Genomic DNA, 24111 nt, shown 5'->3' with positions numbered 1-24111 from the left:
CATCTCCTGCATTAGCAGGTGGATTCTTTACCATTGAACCACCAGGGAAGCCCACTGAGTCTCCTACTCCCTGCCTACACCATATACTGGGGCCTATAGCAGATGTGATAGTGGTGAGTCCTCCAGGATCTCCAAAGCCATTACTAGCTGAAGGTCTGGGCCTTGCTGATATATTAAAGCTTAGTTTATCTGGGAAGAATCTTGTCTAAGGGGTGGGCAGGATACGGGAAAGAAATGTCAAAGGAGAGCAGAGCAACAACAGGGAAGCTTGAGGGAAGGACCCTAAGGCATTAAGGAGACAAAGTTCCAAGATCAGGAAGAAAAGACTCCCTCTAAATCAGATGACTCTGACCCTTCATTACTGTTCCATCCTCCACCCCATAAATCCTACCCTGACCTATGCTGGCACCACCTCCTCCTTAGCCTGGCCCCAATTCTTACTCTGCCAATCAGCTCCACTTAACCCAGCTCCCTAAAACAAGGTAAGAAGACCCCATAAGTCCCATGGCATCGTTATCTTGTATTTGTGTATCTACTTCTAGGAGGTCAAACAGCAAGAATGCAGCCAAGTGAAGCTAGAACCAGAGCCATAAAAAATTTAAATACAAAAATAAAACCAAATAAATCAGTGCTTTTTATTTACAATTATACCCTGTCAATGATAAACAATGTCAGTGATAAAACACTTCTCCAAGGTAAAATCTCCTAGTAGTCTAAATTCTAAATAACTGTAGATTTACAGTTCAGTTTGTCTATCTCAAGATCCTTATGCATCAAGCTTTTGAGTTTCTCAGTCATGTCTGACTCTTTTGTGATGCCATGGACTGTAGCCTGCCAGTCTCCTCTGTCCATGGGATTTCCCAGGCAAGGATACTGGAGTGCGTTGCCATTTCCTTCTCCAGGGGATCTTCCTGACCTGTGTCTCCTGTATTGGCAGGCAGATTCCTTACCACTGAGCCTCCAGGACTTCAAGTAGCATATTCTTATTTGTCCTTTAATAAACATATTGGGCTTCCCAGGTGGTGCTAGTGGTTATGAACCCACTTGCCAATGCAGAATTTAGCCAAATAACTTTAAAGCTTTTCTTAGTCCTGCCCAGACAGTCTTTAAAAATGTGTCTTCTTGCTACCTGGTAACATTTCAGCTCCTCTCAGAAGGTATTCTAGGTATTTTAAGTATCTTTCTCTAACACCACCTCTCTTTCTAGTTCACTCCTGATCCACTCTTGACCCTACTGGAACTCCAACCAACACCTTGTCACTGACCCACTCCACTTCTATCCTCCCTTTTCTCTTTGCCCAGCTTCCAGTCCAGGTCCTACCATTGTAGCCATTCCCTGGGCACACACATTTATTTATGTCCCTGTCCCCTTTCTTTCAGACTTAATCATTTGGCAAGAAGCCTTTGCTACTGTCCTTGTAGCATTTATATGGAAATGTGAGACCAACCCTTTCCTGAGCACAACAGCTTGCCACTTCCCTACACCTCCATCCCAGCCATGTCCATCTTTTTTATCACCAATTTTCTCACAACTTTAGGGATTCTTAAGCTGAGATTAAGGGGCGGCGGCCGAGAGGAGCAACCCCACATCCAAGGAGTGGTGGCTGCGTGGGTGTAGGAGGGCCAAGAGGAGCCACTCCATGTTCAAGGTCAGGAGGGGCGGCGGTGAGGAGATACCCCTAGTCCAAGGTAAGGAGCAGTGGCTGCCCTTTGCTGGAGCAGCCGTGAAGAGATACCCTATGCCCAAGGTAAGCGAAACCTAAGTAAGATGGTAGGTGTTGCGAGAGAGCATCAGACGGCAGACACACTGAAACCATAATCACAGAAAACTAGTCAATCTAATCACATGGACCACAGCCATGTCTAACTCAATGAAACAAAGCCATTCTGTGTGGGGTCACCCAAGACTGATGGGTCATGGTGGAGAGATCTGACAGAATGTGGTCCACTGGAGAAGGGAATGGCAAACCACTTCAGTATTCTTGCCTTGAGAACCCCATCAACTGTATGAAAAGGCAAAATGATAGGACCATGAAAGAGGAACTCCCCAGGTCGGTAGGTGCCCAATATGCTACTGGAGATAAGTGGAGAAATTAACTCCAGAAAGAATGAAGGGATGGAGCCAAGGCAAAAACAAGACCCAGTTGTGGATGCGACTGGTGATAGAAGCAAGGTCCGATGCTGTAAAGAGCAATAATGCATAGGAACCTGGAATGTTAGGTCCACGAATCAAGGCAAATTGGAAGTGGTCAAACGGGAGATGGCAAGAGTGAACGTCGACATTCTAGGAATCAGCGAACTAAAATGGACTGGAATGGGTGAATTTAACTCAGATGACCACTATATCTACTACTGTGGGCAGGAATCCCTTAGAAAAAATGGAGTAGCCATCATAGTCAACAAAAGAGTCTGAAATGCAGTACTTGGATGCAATCTCAAAAATGACAGAATGATCTCTGTTCGTTTCCAAGGCAAACCATTCACTATCACGGTAATCCAAGCCTATGCCCTGACCAGTAATGCTGAAGAAGCTGAAGCTGAACGGGTCTATGAAGACCTACAAGACCTTTTAGAAATAATACCCAAAAAAGACGTCCTTTTCATTATAGGGGACTGGAATGCAAAAGTAAGAAGTCAAGAAACACCTGGGGTACAGGCAAATTTGGCCTTGGAATACGGAATGAAGCAGGGCAAAGGCTAACAGAGTTCTGCCAAGAACGCACTGGTCATAGCAAACACCCTCTTCCAACAACACGAGAGAAGACTCTACACATGGACATCACCAGATGGTCAACACCGAAATCAGATTGATTATATTCTTTGCAGCCAAAGATGGAGAAGCTCTATATAGTCAGCAAAAACAAGACTGGGAGCTGACTGTGGCTCAGATCATGAACTCCTTATTGCCAAATTCAGACTTAAATTGAAGAAAGTGGGGAAAATAACTAGACTATTCAGGTATGACCTAAATCAAATCCCTTATGTTTATACAGTGTAAGTGAGAAATAAATTTAAGGGCCTGGATCTGATAGAGTGCCTGATGAACTATGGACAGAGGTTCATGACATTGTACAGGAGACAGGGATCAAGACCATACCCATGGAAAAGAAATGCAAAAAAGCAAAATGACTCTCTGAGGAGGCCTACAAATATCTGCGAAAAGAGAAGCGAAAAGCAAAGAAGAAAAGGAAAGATATAAGCATCTGAATGTAGAGTTTCAAAGAATAGCAAGGACAGATAAGAAAGCCTTCTTCAGCGATCAATGCAAAGAAATAGAGGAAAACAACAGAATGGGAAAGACTAGGGATCTCTTCAAGAAAATTAGAGATACCAAGGGAACATTTCATGCAAAGATGGGCTCGATAAAGGACAGACATGGTATAGACCTAACAGAAGCAGAAGATATTAAGAAGAGGTGGCAAGAATACACAGAAGAACTGTACAAAAAAGATCTTCATGATCAAGATAATCACGATGGTGTGATCACTCACCTAGAGCCAGACATCCCGGAATGTGAAGTCAAATGGGCCTTAGAAAGCATCACTACGAACAAAGCTAGTGCAGGTAAGGGAATTCCAGTTGAGCTATTCCAAATCCTGAAAGATGATGCTGTGAAAGTGCTGCACTCAATATGCCAGCACATTTGGAAAACTCAGCAGTGGCCACAGGACTGGAAAAGGTCAGTTTTCACTTCAATCCCAAAGAAAGGCAATGCCAAAGAGTGCTCAAGCTACCGCACAATTTCATTTATCTCACATGCTGGTAAAGTAATGCTCAAAATTCTCCAAGCCAGGCTTCAGCAATACGTGAACCGCGAACTTCCAGATGTTCAAGCTGGTTTTAGAAAAAGCAGAGGAACCAGAGATCAAATTGCCAACATCCGCTGGATCATTGAAAAAGCAAGAGAGTTCCAGAAAAACATCTATTTCTGCTTTATTGACTATGCCAAAGCCTTTGACTGTGTGGATCACAATAAACTGTGGAAAATTCTGAAAGAGATGGGAATACCAGACCACCTGACCTGCCTCTTGAGACACCTATATGCAGGTCAGGAAGCAACAGTTAGAACTGGACATGGAACAACAGACTGGTTCCAAATAGGAAAAGGAGTACGTCAAGGCTGTATATTGTCACCCTGCTTATTTAACTTATATGCAGAGTACATCATGAGAAACGCTGGGCTGGAAGAAGCACAATCTGGGATCAAGATTGCTGGGAGAAATATCAATAACCTCAGATATGCAGATGACACCACTCTTATGGCAGAAAGTGAAGAGGAACTCAAAAGCCTTTTGATGAAAGTGAAAGAGGAGAGTGAAAAAGTTGGCTTAAAGCTCAACATTCAGAAAACGAAGATCATGGCATCTGGTCCCATCACTTCATGGGAAATAGATGGGGAAACAGTGGAAACAGTGTCAGACTTGAATTTTGGGGGCTCCAAAATCACTACAGATGGTGACTGCACCCATGAAATTAAAAGACACTTACTCCTTGGAAGGAAAGTTATGACCAACCTAGATAGCATATTCAAAAGCAGAGACATTACTTTGCCAACAAAGGTCCATCTAGTCAAGGCTATGGTTTTTCCTGTGGTCATGTATGGATGTGAGAGTTGGACTGTGAAGAAGGCTGAGCGCCAAAGAATTGATGCTTTTGAACTGTGGTGTTGGAGAAGACTCTTGAGAGTCCCTTGGACTGCAAGGAGATCCAACCAGTCCATCCTAAAGGAAATCAGTCCTGGGTTTCTTTGGAAGGACTGATGCTAAAGCTGAAACTCCAATACTTTGGCCACCTCATGCGAAGAGTTGACTCATTGGAAAGACTCTGATCTGGGAGGGATTGGCGGCAGGAGGAAAAGGGGACTACAGAGGATGAGATGGCGGGATGGCATCACCGGCTCGATGGACATGAGTTTGAGTGAACTCCAGGAGTTGGTGATGGACAGGGCCTGGCGTGCTGCAATTCATGGGCTTGCAAAGAGTCAGACATGACTGAGCGACTGAATTGAACTGAACTGAACTGAAAGCTGAGATTCCAGTGGAGGGAATTCAGATACCTATGAGTTTTAAAGGGAAACATTCCATTTATCTGTCTTCCAAAAACTCTGACTAAAATCGAGCCTCTCCTTCCATCAATAAAGGAGACAGCAAACCACAGTAGTATTAGTAGGACCTATGTCATGAGAAAAAAATCATAGATACTTTCATACCACATTACAGTTGCAGGTATTTCAGAATGTCATTTATACTTATCACTAATTCAAAATGCTCTGTATCTTGTTATTTAATGTGTTAATAAATAAGCACACATAGTACTATAGCACAAATTAATTTTAGTATTTTTATAACAATTTCAACATAATTAGTTTCCTTTGTAAACCCATGTATTTTGTCTTATGTATTTAAAAACAATGTGAGGGATCTTTCTTGACGTGATCAAAGGCACATATGAAAATCCCACAACTAAGAACATAGCCAATGCGGAAAGACTGAAAACCTTCCCAGTTAAATCAGAAACAAGACGAAATGTCCATTCTCACCATTAGTATTCAATATTGCACTAAAAATTCTTGCAAAAACTCTTAGGCAAGACAGAGAAATAGAAGGCATCCAAATTGGAAAGGAAAAAGTAAAACTTGCTCTCATTACATATGACATGATCCTGTAGGTTAAAAATCCCAAATACACACACACACACACAGAGACACTACTAGAGCTAATAAAAAATTGTAATTGTTCAGCAAAATTGTAGAATACAAGATCAAAACACACAAAATTCAGTTGCATTTCTATATACCAGCAATACCATTTACAATAACCCCAAAAGAATAAAATATCTGTACATAAATTTAACTAGAAAGGTCAAAGACTTTTTAACATTGAAAACTATAAAACATTGCTGAAATAAACTAAAGGCTTAAATAAATGGAATGATACCCCATATTCATTGCCTGGAACACAATATTGTTAAGAGTCAAAACCACCCATAGTGATGTAATCTGTAAGAAAATTTCATTTTTTTTTTTTTTCAGAAATAGAAAAGCCAGTTCTCAAATGCATCTATAATTACAAGGGCCCTCGAATAGCCTCAACATTCTTGAATAAAAAGAACAAAATTGAAGGACTCATACTCCCTGATTTCAAAACTTATTACAAAAATATAATAAAGGTCATCAAAAGAGGAGTGGTACTAGAATAAAGGAAGACATATAGACTGCTGGAATGGAACTGAGACACCAGAAATAAGCCCATCTACCTAGGGTCAATGAATTTTGAGCCATGGGGAAAGAATAGTCTCTTTTTTTTTTTTTTATTTTATTTTTAAACTTTACATAATTGTATTAGTTTTGCCAAATATCAAAATGAATCCATCACAGATATACATGTGTTCCCCATCCTGAACCCTCCTCCCTCCTCCCTACCCACACCATCCCTCTGGGTCGTCCCCGTGCACTAGCCCCAAGCATCCAGTATCGTGCATTGAACCTGGACTGGCATCTCGTTTCATACATGATATTGAAACATGTAAAATATCATGTATGAAAAGAAGAGTCTCTTAAACAAATGGTGTTAATACAGCTAGACATCCACATACAGAGAATGAAGTTGGATCCCCTACCGCATACACACCAAAATTAATTTAAAATAGATCAACAACATAAATATGAGATAAAATAATGAAACTATTGGAAAAAACTAGGGATAAATCTTTATGACCTTAGATTTGGCAGTGGATTCTCAGGGTACCAAAAGCATGAGCAAAAAAAGAACAGAAAAATTACATATAATCAAAATGAAAAAATTTGTGCATCAGGGACGTTATGAAGAATGAAAAGACACGGCTTCCCTGGTGGTCCATTGGTTAAGAATCCACCTTGTAATTCAGGGGACACTAGTTTGATTCTTGGTCTAGAAAGATCCTATGCCATGTAACAACTAGGCCCATGTGCCACAACTGCTGAGCCCACACTCTGGAGACTGTGAACTGCAACTTCTGAGCTCACACACTGCAGCTATTGAAACCTACCTAGAGCCTGTGCTCAGCGACAAGAGAAGCCATGACAACGAGAAGTCCACGAACCACAATGAAGAATAGTTCTTGCTCACCACAAGTAGAGAAAGCCCATGTGCAGAAAATAAACAAATCTTTTTTTAAAAATGAAAAGACAACCTATAGAATGGAAAAAAAAAAACTTGCAAATCATATAAATAATAAAGGTCTAGTATCCAGAAAAGACAAAGTACTCTTACAACTGAATAATAAAAGACAAACAACTCAATTCTTTAAATGGACAAAGGAATACACATTTCTCCAAAGAAGACATACTAGTGAAAAACAAGCACATGAAAATATATTATTCTTTGAAAGTCACTCAGTGGTATCTGCCTCTTTGCAACCTGACTACACTCTGTGGAATTCTCCAGGCCAGAATGTTAAGAGTAGGTAGCCTTTCTTTTTTCCAGGGGATCTTCCCAACCCAGGGGTTGAACCCAGGTCTTCCACACTGCAGGTGGGTTCTTTACCAGCTGAGCCACCAGGGAAGCCTGAAAATATCGGAGTGGGTAGCCTATCCCTTCTCCAGCAGATCTTCCCAACCCAGGAATCAAATCAGGGCCTCCTGCATCACAGGCAGATTCTTTACCATCTGAGTTACCAGGGAGGCCTATATTAAGCTTTATGGAAATGCAAATCAAAACCATAGGAAGAACCACTTCATACCCAGTAAGAGTGGCCATACTTTTTTAAAAAGGCAAGGGGGAAATAGGAGAAATTGGAACTCTCATACATGGCCAGTGGGAATGTAAATTGTTCAACAACTGTGGAAAATAGATTCCAATGACCCAAACAGAATTACCAGTGACTCAGCAATTCTATTCCTAGTTATTTAGCCAAAGAGTTGAAAATAAGTACTTAAGCACATGTACACACAAGTTTATGGGAGCACATTCACAAAGGCAAACATTGCTCAAATGTCTGTCAATGGACAAATTGTGATATTTCCATACAATGAAATATTATTCAGCCATAAAAAGGGAATGAAGTACTGATATATGCTACAATATGGGTGCATACTTCCTTGGTGTTTGTGCTCAGTGAAAGAAGCCCTGCATAAAAGATCATATATAATATGATCGTATATAAATTCCATTTATATGAAATAGAAGAGGCAAATTCACAGAGATATAAAGCAGATTGGTGATTGCCAGGGGCGAGAAGAAGGGAAGAATAGGAAATGCTGAGGACTGAATTGCACAATCCCAAATTTACATGTTGAACCCCTACTGCCCAGTGTGATGATATTTTAAGATGGGGCCTTTGGGAGCTAATTAGATTTAGATAAGACCATAAGAGTGGGCCCTCAGAAGCATAAGAACATAAATTTTTATTATGCCACCCAGTCTTCAGTGTTTTATTACAGGAGCCCAAGCTGACTAAAACAGGGAGCAACTGCTTAACAGGTACAAGGTGTCCTTTTGGAATGATGAAAATATTTTGGAACTTAAACAGAGATCGTGGTTGTACAACATTGTGAATGTATTAAATGCTACTTTGAATAGTTAATTTTATGTTATTTCTATTTCTTTTCAGTTGTTTTAAAAAACCAAACCCACGGGAAGTAGACCTCACCACATGGCCAGAGAGGTCCAAAGAAATGCTGAGGAGAGAAACAACACTGGATCATTGCCATCAATACAACACACCATGTAATGTATGTTTTCAAATAAATCGAAACCTTGATTCTGTGGTCTCCTGCAGCCAGCATTCCATATTGCTGATCCCCGTTAAGGCAGAACACCTCCCACAGGGCATCAGTATGTCCTGTCACCATCTCCAGTCTCTCCTCCAACCTCACCAGAAGCCTGACCCTCTGGGTTCTCGACTTACTCCCCTTGGCAGCATTGGACTTCCGATCACTGCTTTTGTCCTCTACCTTCTGCAAATCACAGTCTCTTCTTTTTCTTTCTTTCTCAGTGGCCATTCTTTCTCAGCCTTCCGTGCAGCTTCCTCTTCTTTCTCAGCTTACTGGAATGATCCAGGGCTCAGTCCTTGGCCTCACTTTCCAAGTGACCTCATTCTATTTTATGGGTTTTTTTTTTGCCCTTTGCATATGCAGTATCTTGCTTCCCTGACCAGGGATCCAACCCATGTTCCCTGAAGTGGGATCACATAGTCCTAACCGCTGGACTGCCAGAGAATTCCCTGTTTTATGGCAGGGATACAGATAAGTACAATTTATTGGCTAATGAGTTTCCACTTTTATATCTCCCACAGTACTTCAGATGCTTGTATTTATTTGCTACTTGACATCTCTAATAGACATCTTAAACTTGAAGATCGAAAACCATACTCTCTCTCCACAATCTGCCTCCTCCCTGGCTTCCCTACTGGCCAGTTAATGGCAACCCACTCCAGCATTCTTGCCTGGAGAATCACAGGGACGGATGAGCCTGGTGGGCTGCCGTCTATGGGGTTGCACAGAGTCTGGACATGACTGAAGCGACTTGGCAGCAGCAGCAGCAGCAAACACCTCTTATTACATGCCACTTCTTTCTTTCTTGTGCATCAGCAAATCTTATTGACTCCAGCTTCAAAATAGATCCAGAATTTGACTGTCTATCTCCATCTGGCCTGCTGCCCCATGGTCTGTCCAAGGGAGCTTGCAGTAGCCTCTCGACTGTTCTCTCTGCTTCATTCTTGTGCTCTCCCATCTACTCTCCATGCAGGCCATATCTTACCAACCTCAGCTCTCCTCTTCACTCAGTGTCAATATACAGGCTGGAACCAAGCCAAGCAGTCCCTGCCACGCTGTTTTGCATTCTTTGCTGGACTTTGCATCTGCTCTTCTCTCTCCCCACAGATATTCTATCTGGTCATTCACTGACAGTCTACTCAAAAGCCACATCCTGAAAGACCTTCTGAACCACCTACCTCTCCCTCTATCCTTCTTTCTCTATTTTTCTTCATAGCACTTATTACTCCCCCACATAGAATTATTTTGTTTACTTTCCATCTTTCTTTGCTGGAACATGAGCTTCTAAAGTACAGATAAGTATTTTGTGTTCTTCTCTGCTACATCCACGGTCCTTACCCCCCAGGCTCTCAGGACTTTCTGGGTGAGCTAGAAGGAATGAAGGCTGATTAAGCATGTTGAGGAAAATTCAGCTAGCTCACTGGGGTACATGAGAGACTTGCGGTAAGGTCAGACTGGCCAGAAGTTCCTAAAGGCCAAGTAGACCACCAGAGAAATTAGAATATTATTGTCAGGGTTGTGGAAAACGCCTCTCCCCTTCTCCCAGTGCTTATGTCCTCCCTTCAGTGAAGGCTCCAATGTGAAAGAAAAGATTATCTAAAACTTGGAAATAGAAAAGAGATTATTAGTGACAAAAATTCCCACTTTGACCAAAATTTAGTCAGGCTCCTCTGAGCCCTCTTTTCAACTAAACCTTGATCTTGGGCTTCCATGCTCTGCCTTGTACGGTCTAATTTTCATAAGAATCCTGCTAGGGTTCTAGTGAGAATCCCCTTACCTTTAATATCTGCTCACCCCCCACAGCTAAACAAATTCCTCATCCCCCTCCCCATCTTCCAGGTAAAATAGGATGACCCTGGCCTGCCTTCAGCAGAAATTTTATTATATCAGTTTAGCAAGAATCTCAGGAGAAGGTAATGGCACCCCACTCCAGTACTCTTGCCTGGAGACTCCCAGGGACGGCGGAGCCTGGTGGGCTGCCGTGTATGGGGTCGCACAGAGTCAGACACAACTGAAGCGACTTAGCAGCAGCAGCAGCAGCAGCAGCAGCAGCAAGAATCTCTCTACTCTTGATGTCTCCTCATAGCCATTTTCCATCCACCAACCGCACCCTGCTCCTTAGCTATAAATCCCCACTTTTCCTTGCTGTATTTGGAACTGAGCCCAGTTCTATTCGCAGAACGCAATGGCTCCCCACTCCAGTACTCTTGCCTGGAAAATCCCATGGACGGAGGAGCCTGGTAAGCTGCAGTCCATGGGGTCGCTAGGAGTCGGACACGACTGAGCGACTTCACTTTCACTTTTCACTTTCATGCATTGGAGAAGGAAATGGCAACCCAGTCCAGTGTTCTTGCCTGGAGAATCCCAGGGACGGCGGAGCCTCATGGGCTGCCGTCTATGGGGTCGAAGAGTCGGACACGACTGAAGCGACTTGGCAGCAGCTATTATATAAGGTCTCTTTTCTCCTACTACAATAGTTCTTGGATAAAATGTGTTCTTACAGCTTTCACTGCTGTTCGGTTTGATTCTCTTGGACACAAGGTATCCTTACAGTGGAGTACTTGGCATTGTCTAGCACTTCTTTGGGGGATTATCTGATTCCATTTGCACCTTTGCCTGGCTTCTTTTGACTATTTTAGAGTTCTGTATGGGTAGAAATTAACCTGTAGAAAATCGACAGTGATGCAAAGGGCTTCTGTGTGGGAGCAAGGCCAAAAGATTCCTATGTATCACAATACAAGGTGCACAATACAGGTGAAGAGAGGCACCTGATTTATTTCTGGTAGAAAAAAAGAGCCCCAAGGTAGAAACCATACCTTAAATATCATACTCTTGATAAATTAACCCATCTCACATCTGTTAGCAATCTCTTTTCAAATCCCCTTGTCTATTAAAAAAAAAACAACCCCAAGGTAGAAACCATACCTTAAGTATCATACCCTTGATAAATTAACCCATCGCACATCTTTTAGCAATCTCTTTCAAATCCCCTTGTCTATTAAAAAAAAAAAAACCCTTCAAAATCTCCTTTGGTTATAACATCGTACAGGGACCCTCATTAATGAGTTGAGTAAAATCTTGATACGTGCATCACTTATATATTTGCATGGGAATCATGTGTTTTACTTTTTGAAAATTATTTTTAGAAAAAGGCAGTGAGATCTTACTTGCCAATCACAGTCTAAAAATAGACCTCCACCATGTCATTGCTCTGTTTTTGTTTTGTCCTCACAGCCTGTATGTTCCTTTGGGCTGACTATCCCCTTCACTAGCAGTCAGTTTGCCAGGGTACGGACCTCCTCCTTGTTCACTGTTGTATCAATTTCCAACAAAGGATTGTCTAGTCAAAGCTATGGTTTTTCCAGTAGTCATGTATGGATGTGAGGGTTGGACCATAAGGAAAGCTAAGTGCAGAAGAATTCATGCTTCTGAACCGTGATGTTGGAGAAGACTCTTGAGAGCCCCTTGACTGCGAGGAGATCAAACCTAAAGGAAGTCAATCCTGAATATTCACTGGAAGGACTGATGCTGAAGCTGAAGCTCCAATACTTTGGCCACCTGATGCAAAGAACTGACTTATTAGAAAAGACCCAGATGCTAGGAAATATTGAAGGCAGGAGGAGAAGGGGGATGACAGAGGACAAGATGGTTGGATGGCATTACCAACTCAATGTACACGAGTTCAAGCAAGCTGCAGGAGATAGTGAAGGACAGGGAGGAAGCCTGGGCGTGCTGCAGTCCATGGGGCCACAAAGAGTGGGACAAGACTAATCAACTGAACAACAAAAACGTATCGATTAAGACTCAGTGAATAAATGAATGAATGAATGATTGAATGCATGTGGTCTGGAGCACAAGAAGCAGGACTTTCCGGTTGATGCTAAAGCACACTTGCTATCTTTGCACTCTTTTGTTAAAACTGCCCCCCCTACCCCGAAATCTTTTTCAAGGAGGCCTGACTTTGGACTTTCATGCTTGTCTCTATAACGTTCAATTTTAGCAAAAATCCTGCTAAGTATGTTTAACCAGAATGCCCCATCCTTGATACATTATCACTCTGAATATATAATGGGGTTCCTGGTCCTTTACCAGGCGATATCTAATATCCTGGTCCACCTTCAGCAAGAGCCCTGTTAGATATCCTTTCGGACAGAATCCTCCCCGCTCCCCCGGCCCCGCGCCCTTAGTAATTTTTCATCCACTGAATGCACCCTACCTCTGTCTTTGGCTATAAATTTCCAGTCTCACTTGTACTCAGAGTTAAATCCAATCTCACCTCTCCCACTGCAAGACCCTGGTGCAGTAATAAACCATACATATCTTGATTCCCATCCCCCACACCACCCATTTAATAAAGTCTTCCTTACAGTGCTTTAAGGGGTGTCATGAATGAGCAATGTTTTTCTTTAACACTGATAGCCCCCCATTATCTCTAGCCAGGACTGGGTGACTTGGCAGAGGAAGAGGTGTGGGTCTTAAAATGATGGGTATGCCAAAGACAATAAGGCAGAAGCCCTAATTTTGAAACAACAACAGCAATCACTGTTGCTTCCTCTGTGGCAAGCTATTTCCATATGATTTCCTTGTATTCACTCAACTAGCCAGTTTTCCCCAGCTAGGGCCAGGCACTTGTGGCGGGAGCCCGGGATCTGGCAGTAGCGGGTCGCCCGGTGGGCAGACACCTGGCACTTTCTTTTTGCTTTTGCTACTATAGTTTCCTTCCTTTGCTGGGTCGGATGGTCACTAAACCCTCTGGTTTTCTAGCGGGATTGTCCTTGCTTCTTGACTCGATTTTCCTGCCAACCTGAGAGCCTAGGCAGTCGGCAGGAACTGCAAACCCGGCATTCTCCAAGAGCTCCTCCGCAGCCAGCCGCAGGCGCCCAGCGCAAGGTTCTCCTCCGCCCTGACCTGGTGGATCCGCCGACAGCCTGCCCAGGAAGGCGGGACAGCGCATCAGCCTGTCGCAGAAAGCAGGCCGTTCAGGAACATCCTCCCTTCAGCGTGTCAGGATGGCCGAGTGGTCTAAGGCGCCAGACTCAAGGTGTCTACCTTCCCCTAGGGCATTCTGGTCTCCGAATGGAGGCGTGGGTTCGAATCCCACTTCTGACAGGCGCGTTTTTGCAACCTTTCGCGAACATATCCAAGAATATTTCCCGTTAGTGCTGGTGGTTTTGTTTTCTGTTTCTGAGACGGCGGCCATGTTTAGACTTCACAGTTGCTTCGGTTCTCCATTATGTTTTCTTCGGTTTTGCAGCGGCCGAGAGACCGGTCAGGTGGAAGAGGGAGGCGGTTTGAATACCGGAGGTTCAAGCAACCGCATTCAGGAACCCAGTTTACGTCACATCTTTTACAGTTTGTCTAGCTTACTGTAGAGGGCTCTCCTGTGTGTTCCCTGGTGGTCTAGTGGTTAGGATTCGGCGCTCTCACCGCCGCGGCCCGGGTTCGATTCCCGGTCAGGGAAAGCACTTTTTTGTTTCGTTTTTCTTTCAGCTTGATGCCAAAAATACAATATTGGCTACCTTTCTGTTTAGGAGAATCAGAGGTTAGGAGTATTCTGGTTAACGAGTGCCGGCTGTCTGTGAATCACTGTCCTATACCTGCTGCTTCTGCTACTGCTGCTAAGTCTCTTCAGTCGTGTCCGACTCTGTGCGACCCGATAGACGGCAGCCCACCAGGCTCCCGCGTCCCTGGGATTCTCCAGGCAAGGACACTGGAGTGGGTGGCCATTGCCTTACGATACCTTAATTAAGAAAGGAAGAACAAGGCAGACAGCATTAAATGATCCCAAAAGAAAACACTGGTGCTGCTGCAAGTGCCAGGTCTTCCAATGCCCAGGGTTAAAAAAAAAAAAAAATCTCCCCGAATACTCAAAATGATTAGAATGACCGATGTCACCTAGAGGGGGCTCACTGCTCACATTGACTCAGGCAAGTTTTACTATAAAAAGGAGTCAGGAAATTTCTTCCCACCCGAACACGTAACTTTTATTTTGAAAGTAAACTGAAATGAGTAAAATAATGACACAACGAACACCGGTGTTCTTTCTACCTCGATACGACATAGGTTAATATTTTGCCACATTTTCTCTTTCTCTCCAGACATAATCAGAGCTTCCTCAGTCTCCCACCCGTTTGAAAGTTGCATACATTATTACACTACTCCATGTCACACCTGAGAAAATCAACATTAACTTGTCATCAGATGCCAGTCCACATTTGAATTTCCCGTAATTGTTCCCAAAATATCTTTTATAGCTGCTTTTCAAATTTTTTTATTCTAGAAATTTCCACTGCTCATTTTTCTGTTGTGACTCCTGTGGAAAATAATCTATTTTAATAATAAAAACTCTTCAGCCACATTTAAGTTCTATCTTCTTAGTATTTGTATAATATTCTGACCCTCTATGCTTAATTTGTTGTTTTTGAAAGTATTCATTTCTCCCTGGGTATCTTTTCTAGACCTCCAGGCCAGGCTGTTAGGGTATAGCCTACCTCCATATTAGTTACAGCTTGGCTCACCAAACTACCCTTGAACAAATCATTTTGCCTCTGCTTTTCTCTTTCCTAGCTGTTGGCTTTTTTTTTTTTTTTCCTTTGGTAATTCAGCCTTGTGTGGAGTATAGTATAGCAAGACATGATTGGTGGTCAGGTTGAGCTGAGTGCAAGTCCTGACTGGACTTTTCAGAAGGCAAGCTGTCTATTCTGTCTAAGCTTTAGTTTTCTCATCTGTAAAGCTGGCCAATCAAAGGATGAATAAGAAAGAGAATGAAATTTCATCTAACCTTTAAGTTTCATTTTGAAATTTTCCCTCATCTTCAAAAGGAATTGGAAGGAACCTAAGTGTACATATGTATGTTATGTGTGTGTGTGTGTGTGTGTGTGTGTGTAAAGAATAAAAAACAGCTGGGAAGACATATACTAAATGTAATGATTTTCTATAAGTGGTAGGATTATGAAAATTTTAAATTTTCTTTGTCATAATGTCAGGCGTTTGCTTATTTTTCTACCATGAGTATATACAATTTATTAGTAGAAGAATAATACAATTTATTTGAAAAATTGCTCACACGTTACACAAAAATCAATTTAAAATGAGTCATAGATTTAAATGTAACGCTTAAAACTATAAAACTTTATAAGAAAACATAGAAAACCTTTAAGACCTAGTCCTTAGTGACAAGTTCTTAATAATGACATGTAGGAAAATATTAAATTGAACCTCATCAAAATTAAAAACTTATTCTGCAAAAGGCCTTGTTAAGATGATGTAGCTTGTTAAGACAAGCTACAAACAGAAAAAAAATATTTGCAAACCACATCTCTGACAAAGGGCTCGTATCTAGGACTTATAGAGAACTCTCAAAACTCAGTGATAAAAAAGCAAACAATCCAATTATATAATGAGCCAGTGGCATGACAAGACATTGATGTTCAATGTTGTTGAAGTGCAAATTAAAATCACAATGAGATATCACCAGAAGCTTTTCAGAATAGCTAAAATAAAAAGCAGTGGTAACAGCAAATGCTAGTGAGGATGACGAGAAACTAGATCACTTGTTCATTGCTAGCAGAAATGTAAATGGTATAGCCATTTAAGAAAGAGTCTAGCAATTTTTTTTACAGAACTAAACATGCAGTTACTATATGACCCAACAATTACATTCTTAGGCATTTATCCCAGAGCAATGAAAACTTATATTTACACAAAAACCTGTACACAAATGTTTAAAGCACTCTTAACAGCCAAAAAACAGGGAACAACTGAAACGGCCTTTAACAGGTGAATGGTTAAACAGGTGGTAGTACCACCATACCATAGAATGCTGCTCAGCACTAAAAATAAATGAACTACTGATGCAGGATATAACTTGGATATACCTCAGGGAGTTATGCTGAGTGAAAAAGTCAATATCAAAAGGTCACATACTTCATGATTTCATTCACATAAAAATTATAGTGAATGAGAAATTATAGTGATAGAAAACAGATTACTGATTGATAGGGCTTGGAGATGTTGGGAGGTAGGGAGTGGGGCAGAAGTGACTGAAGAGGCATAGCAAGAGGGAAATCTTTATGTTGATGAAATAGTTCTGTATCTTGTTGTGGTTGTAGTTAGAAGAATATGCACATGTGAAATAATAAAATACCTAGGAATAAACCTACCTAAGGCGACTCAATGGACATGGGTTTGGGTGAACTCCAGGACGTGGTTTGGACAGGGAGGCCTGGCATGCTGCAGTTCATGGGGTCTCAAAGAGTCGGACACGACTGAGTAACTGAACTGAAAACTGAAGGAGGCAAAAGAGGTGTATACAGAAAACTATAAGACACTGATGAAAAAAAACTAAAAGACAACATTAACAGATGGAAGATATATCATGTTCTTGGATTGGAAGAACCAATATTGTGATATGACAATATTACTCAAAGCAATCTACACATTTAAGGCAATCCTTATCAAATTGTCAATGGCATTTTTTCACAGAACTAGAACAAAAAAATTCACAATTCGTATGGTAAAATAAAAGACCCCAGAATAGCCAAAGCAGTCTTAAGAAAGAAGAATGAAGCTAGAGGAATCAACCTTCCTTGTTTCAGACTGTACTACAAAATTACCACACTTCCCTTGTGGCTCAGCTGGTAAAAAATGCGCCTGCAATGCGGGAGACCGGAGTTCCCACTCCAGTATTCTGGCCTGGAGAATTCCATGGACTACAGTCAATGGGGTCGCAAAGAGTCAGACACAACTGAGCGACTTTCACTTTCACAAAACTACAGTCATCAAGACAGTATGGTACTAACAAAAAAAAAAAACAGAAATATAAACCAACGGAACAAGACAGAAAGCCCAGAGATAAACCTACACACCTATGAGCACCTTATCTTTGGCAAAGGAGGCAAGAATAGAAAATGGAGAAAAGACAGCCTCTTCAAGAAGTGGTGCTAGGAAAACTGGACAGCTACATGAAAAAGAATGAAATGAGAATACTCCCTAACACCATACAAAGATAAACTCAAAATTGATTAAAGACCTAAATGGCTTCCCAGGTGGCTCAGTGAGTAAAGAATCTGCCTGCAGTTCAGAGGATACAGGAGGTGTGGGTTTGATCCCTGGGTTGGGAAGATTCCCTGGAGAAGGGCATGGCAACTTACTCCAGTATTCTTGCCTGGAGAATCTTACAGACAGAGGAGCCTGGTGAGGTGCAGTCCATAAAGTCACAGAGAGTTAGACATGACTGAAGCGACTGAGCACACAAGGATACTGTAAAACTTAGAGGAAAACAGGCAGAACACATTTTGACATAAGTGGCAGGAAGATCCTCTATGACCCACCTTCTAGAGTAATGGAAATAAACGATATGTAACTAACTAAACTCAAAAGCTTTCAGATAGCAAAGGAAACCATAAACAAGATGAAAAGAACCCTCAGAATGGGAGAAAATAATTGCAAATGAGCAACTGACAAAGGATTAATCTCCAAAATATGTAAGGAGTTCATGCAGCTCAACATGAGAAAAACAAACAACCCCCAAAAAAATGGGCAGAAGGCCTTAATAGATATTTCTCCAAAGAAGACATCCAGGTGGCTAATAAACACATGGAAAAATGATCAACATAGCTTATTATTCAGTTCAGTTCAGTTCAGTTGCTAAGTCGTGTCCAACTCTTTGTGACCCCATGAATCGCAGCACGCCAGGCCTCCCTGTCAATCACAAACTCCCGGAGTTCACTCAGACTCACGTCCATCGACTCAGTGATGCCATCCAGCCATCTCATCCTCTGGCGTCCCCTTCTCCTCCTGCCCCCAATCCCTCCCAGCATCAGAGTCTTTTCCAATGAGTCAACTTTTCACATGAGGTGCCCAAAGTACTGGAGTTTCAGCTTTAGCATCATTCCCTCCAAAGAAATCCCAGGGCTGATCTCCTTCAGAATGGACTGGTTGGATCTCCTTGCAGTCCAAGGGACTCTCAAGAGTCTTCTCCAACACCACAGTTCAAAAGCATCAATTCTCCGGCGCTCAACCTTCTTCACAGTCCAACTCTCACATCCATACATGACCACTGGAAAAACCATAGTCTTGACTAGACGAACCTTTGTTGGCAAAGTAATGTCTCTGCTTTTTAATATGCTGTCTAGGTTGGTCATAACTTTCCTTCCAAGGAGTAAGCGTTTTTTAATTTCATGGCTGCAGTCACCATCTGCAGTGATTTTGGAGCCCCAGAAAATAAAGTCTGACACTGTTTCCACTGTTTCCCCTGTTTCCCCATCTATTTCCCATGAAGTGATGGGACCAGATGCCATGATCTTCGTTTTCTGAATGTTGAGCTTTAAGCCAACTTTTTCACTCTCCTCTTTCACTTTCATCAAGAGGCTTTTTAGTTCCTTTTCACTTTATGCCATAAGAGTGGTGTCATCTGCATATCTGAGGTTATTGATATTTCTCCCGGGAATCTTGATTCCAGCTTGTGCTTCTTCCAGCCCAGCGTTTCTCATGATGTACTCTGCATATAAGTTAAATAAGAAAAAAAAAAAAAAAAAGTTAAATAAGCAGGGTGACGATATACAGCCTTGACATACTCCTTTTCCTATTTGGAACCAGTCGTTGTTCCATGATCAGTTCTAACTGTTGCTTCCTGACCTGCATATAGGTTTCTCAAGAGGCAGGTCAGGTGGTCTGGTATTCCCATCTCTTTCAGAATTTTCCACAGTTTATTGTGATCCACACAGTCAAAGGCTTTGGCATAGTCAATAAAGCAGAAATAGATGTTTTTCTGGAACCCTCTTGCTTTTTCAATGATCCAGCGGATGTTGGCAATTTGATCTCTGGTTCCTCTGCCTTTTCTAAAACCAGCTTGAACATCAGGAAGTTCACAGTTCACATATTGCTGAAGCCTGGCTTGGAGAATTTTGAGCATTACTTTACTAGCGTGTGAGATGAGTGCAATTGTGCAGTAGTTTGAGCATTCTTTGGCATTGCCTTTCTTTGGGATTGGAATGAAAACTGACCTTTTCCAGTCCTGTGGCCACTGCTGAGTTTTCCAAATTTGCTGCCATATTGAGTGCAGCACTTTAGGATTTGCTGGCATATTGATTAGCATATTTTACGATATGAAACTGCTCAACTGGAATTCCATCACCTCCACTAGCTTTGTTCATAGTGATGTTTCCTAAGGCCCACTTGACTTTGCAGTCCAGGATGTCTGGCTCTAGGTGAGTGATCACACCATCATGGTTATTTGGGTCTTTAAGATCCTGTATAGTTCTTCTATGTATTCTTGGCACCTCTTCTTATTATCTTCTGCTTCTGTTAGGTCCATACCGTTTCTGTCCTTTATTGTCCCCATCTTTGCATGAAATGTTCCCTTGGTATCTCTAATTTTCTTGAAGAAATCTCTAGTCTTTCCCATTCTAGAAAGGAGGAGGCAATCATCTCCATTGCTTCCCTGCAAATAGGTTCATCAATACCATCTTTCTAGATTCCATATATATATGTGCTAATATGTGATATTTGTTTTTCTCTTTATGACTTACTTCACTCTGTATAACAGGCTCCAGCTTCATCCATCTCACTAGGACTGACTCAAATTTATTCCTTTTTATGTAAAACATGTATAATATACATTGTATATATGTACTGCAGCTTCTTTATCCATTCATGTCTCAATGGATATCTAGGTTGCTTCCATGTCCTAGCTATTATAAATAGAGCTGCAGTGAACATTGGAGTGTGTGTGTCATTTTCAATTATGGTTTTCTCAGGATATATGCCCAGTAGTGGAATTATTAGGTCATATGGCACCCCACTCCAGTACTCTTGCCTGGAAAATCCCATGGATGGAGGAGCCTGGTGGGCTGCAGTCCTTGGAGTCGCAAAGAGTCGGACACGACTGAGTGACTTCACTTTCACTTTTCACTTTCCTGCACTGGAGAAGGAAATAGCAACCCACTCCAGTGTTCTTGCCTGGAGAATCCCAGAGACGGGGGAACCTGGTGGGCTGCCATCTATGGGGTTGCACAGAGTCGGACACGACTGAAGTGACTTAGTAGCAGCAGCAGCATGGTAGTTTTATTCCAAGTTTTTTAAGGAATCTTCATACTATCCTCCATAGTAGCTGTCTGAATTTGCATTCCCACCAACAGTGTAAAAGATTTTCCTTTTCTCCACAGCCTCTCCAGCATTTATTGTTTGTAGATTTTTTAATGACGGCCATTCTGACTGGTGTAAGGTGATACTTCATTGTAGTTTTGATTTGTATTTCTCTAATAATGAGTGATGTTGAGCATTTTTTCATGAGTTTGTTAGCCATCTGTATGTCTTCTTCAGAGAAATGTCTGAACAACAATAATGTTCTCCAAAACCCTGTACTAAGTACCAACTGGGAAGTTTTCTCAGTCTAGTTGTTTATTGCTAGAACTGGATTACAAATTTTTCTCTTATGGTCAAGCCTCAAGAGGCTTAAAACGTAAGCCTCTAATGTTTTACTAAAGAATAAGAACCCGCCCCAATTTTATGAAAAGAACCTGACAAAATAGCTTTCAAGGCTCTACATCAAGCAGAGTTTGATGAACTTACCTGCCCCTTGGGTATCACAGTTATCAGATTCCCTTTTACCATTTGTCTCTGAAAAGGAAGGGAATGCCCTTGGGGTACTCATCCAAAACAGGGGACTACCATCAGCCTTTAGGGTATTAATGTCAGCAACTGAACCAATGGCACACAGATACGAGTGCCATTATGGGTACTACCTTTTTGGTTAAGACCTCTGAGAAAATCATTGTGGGATCCTCTTTAACCATTTTTGCATCTCATTCAGTAAAAGTTCTCTAAAATTCTCATCACACTCAAAATTCCTCAATCAGCTACCTCACCTCATATGAAGTCCTATTGTTAACCCTCTTTACATAACTACTTTATGTTCTGATATCCTTAACCCTGATACTCTCCTCGCTCTATCTGATGCCCTTCATGATTGTTTAATGCTGATGGATCACTTTCTGATTCCCCATGGTGATGTTTAGATATTTCTTTGAGTAACACTGACTTCTCATGGTTCACCAATGGTTTGTATTTGAAAGGTGACAAAGGTAAATATTGTGCTGGGTATACAGGAACTCCCATGGACAGAGGAGTCTGGTGGGCTACAGTCCATGGGGTTGCAAAGAGTTGGACATGACTTAGCGATTATACAACAGATCCTCTTGCAACTCCTTTTGATGTAGTTAAGACAGCATGTTTACTATGGCTGCTTCTATTCAAGTGGCTGAAGTATATGTTCTTACACAGGCTTGTACTTTAGCCAAGGACAAAGCTGCCAATGTTTATACTGATAGTAGGCTTGCTTTCTGCATAGCTCATGATTTTGGAATGTTGTGAAAGCAGTATGGTTTCTTTTCTTCTAGTGGAAATAAAATTTTAAATTGTCCCCATCTTCAGAAAGTATTAGATGCAATACTTTAACCTGCCACTTTCACAATTATTAAGATTCTGGGGCATTTTAAACTCGACATATTGGAAGCTAAGGGAAATTACTTTGCTAACATTTTGGCAAGGAATGCTGCCCTTAAAGGGACCAGCAGTAGTCAAACCTCTGTCACAGGCCAAAGAAAAGTGATAGTCACTCAGTCATGTCCAACTCTTTTCAACCCTATGGGCTGGAGTTCACCAGGCTCCTCTGTCCATGGAATTCTCCAGGCAAGAATACTGGCGTGGGTTTCTGTTTTCTTCTCCAGGGGATCCTCCCAACCCAGGAATTGAACCCAGGTCTCCTGCATTGCAGGTGGAGTCTTTACCATCTGAGCCACCAGGAAAGCCCTATTTCCCCAAATGACAACTTAGAAAAACTGACTAGAGGGACTTCCCAGATGGTCCAGTGGTTAAGAATTCACCTTGCAATGCAGGGGATTTGGGTTTGATCCCTGGTCAGGGAACTAAGATTCCATATGCCTCAGAGCAACTAAGCCCACACACCACAACTAGAGAGTCGACATGCAGCAACTACAGAATCCTGCAGAATCTGGAGCCATGGAACACACCTCCTGAGCCTGAGCACCACAGCTAGAGAGTCTATATGCAACAGTGAAATCCCACATGTCACAGCAAAGATCTCATATGCTACAACTAAGACCCAAGACAGTCAAATAAATATTAAAAAAGAAACACTGGTTAGAGAACCTCAACAAACGGGCCCAAGGAAGGGAAAAACAAGACTGGAAATTGAACAAATTTTGACCTGATCAAATTTTCTCACTTGAGGTCAAATCATAACTCAGTCTGAACCAGAGATTCTAAAATCCCCAATGTTCACCACTGTACACGCATTAAGCCATTGGTCTATGGACAACATGATATCACTCAAGAGTCAATGTTGATGAGGGGAAATGAACAAGGCCACAGAAAATGCATACCTCACTTGCCCCACTTATACAAAGTACAACCCAGGGAAACATGTTCATACTGCTCCAGGACATTTTAATTGGCCCAATGGACAATTCAAGTTCTGGCAAATGGATTCCATTCAACTTCCTTCATCTCATGAATATAAATATGATTTAGTCATGGTCTGTGTGTTTTCACATTGGACCGAAGTCTTCTCTTGGAGACAGGCTATGGCCTCTTCTGTGGCTAAAGTCCTTTGGGAAAATTTGTTTACCTGGGAAACTCCTCTCAAACTGCATAGTGATTGAGGAGTAAAACCTAATTTTCTGGTTAAGTACTTCAACAAACTGTGCTATTTGGCAGGTTTTCCCCACTTCCACTGTGCTTATCATCCTCAGTTATCTGGCTTAGTTGGATGCACTAATGGCATTATTAAAATTCAGTCAGCAAAAATTCACAGAGACCTTCCCAATACCCTTGCTAAAAGCATTAACATTGGTCCTTCTAAATGTCAACATCACTCTTCTTATAATCTATAAATTCTCATCCTTTGAGATAGTCATAGGATGCCCAATGCAATTGGATCATGCTTCTTTTGACTGACAGATGATGAAAGGAGAGATACTTCAATACTGCAAATGCCTAATTGCTTCTATTAAACCATTTTTTGGTGACATGAAATTGTTAGTCACTCGGTTGTGTTTGACTTATTGCTACCTCATGGACTGTACCTTCTGTCCATGGAATTCTCCAAGCAAGAATATTGGAATGGGTAGCCAACCTCTCTCAAGGGCATCTTCCTGACCCAGGGATCAAACCTGGGTCTCCTGCATTGCAGGTAGATTTTTTACAATCTGAGCCACCAGGGAAGCCCATTCTTTGGTAGAGCATTTTCTTCACAGTGAGCTCTTGAGAAATGAAGGCCTTAAGCATCACATTATACTTTGCAACCTAGATAATTCATATTGCAAAAGTCCCCACCA

At 41.8% G+C, this 24111-nt stretch overlaps 2 non-coding genes across 2 annotated transcripts; both read left to right on the top strand.

Moving 5' to 3' along the window:
• Positions 1-13755: 13755 nt before the first annotated feature.
• On the top strand, positions 13756-13861 carry TRNAL-CAA. The gene is made up of 2 exons: positions 13756-13793; positions 13816-13861. It is a non-coding gene; the product is annotated as a tRNA-Leu (tRNA).
• Positions 13862-14141: 280 nt separating this feature from the next.
• Positions 14142-14213, top strand: TRNAE-CUC. The gene has a single exon. It is a non-coding gene; the product is annotated as a tRNA-Glu (tRNA).
• Positions 14214-24111: the final 9898 nt, after the last annotated feature.

Source organism: Bos indicus x Bos taurus, chromosome 7, assembly GCF_003369695.1.
Source record: "Bos indicus x Bos taurus breed Angus x Brahman F1 hybrid chromosome 7, Bos_hybrid_MaternalHap_v2.0, whole genome shotgun sequence".
NCBI classification, from domain to species: Eukaryota; Metazoa; Chordata; class Mammalia; order Artiodactyla; family Bovidae; genus Bos; species Bos indicus x Bos taurus.
This window is presented reverse-complemented; position numbering and strand designations above follow the sequence as displayed.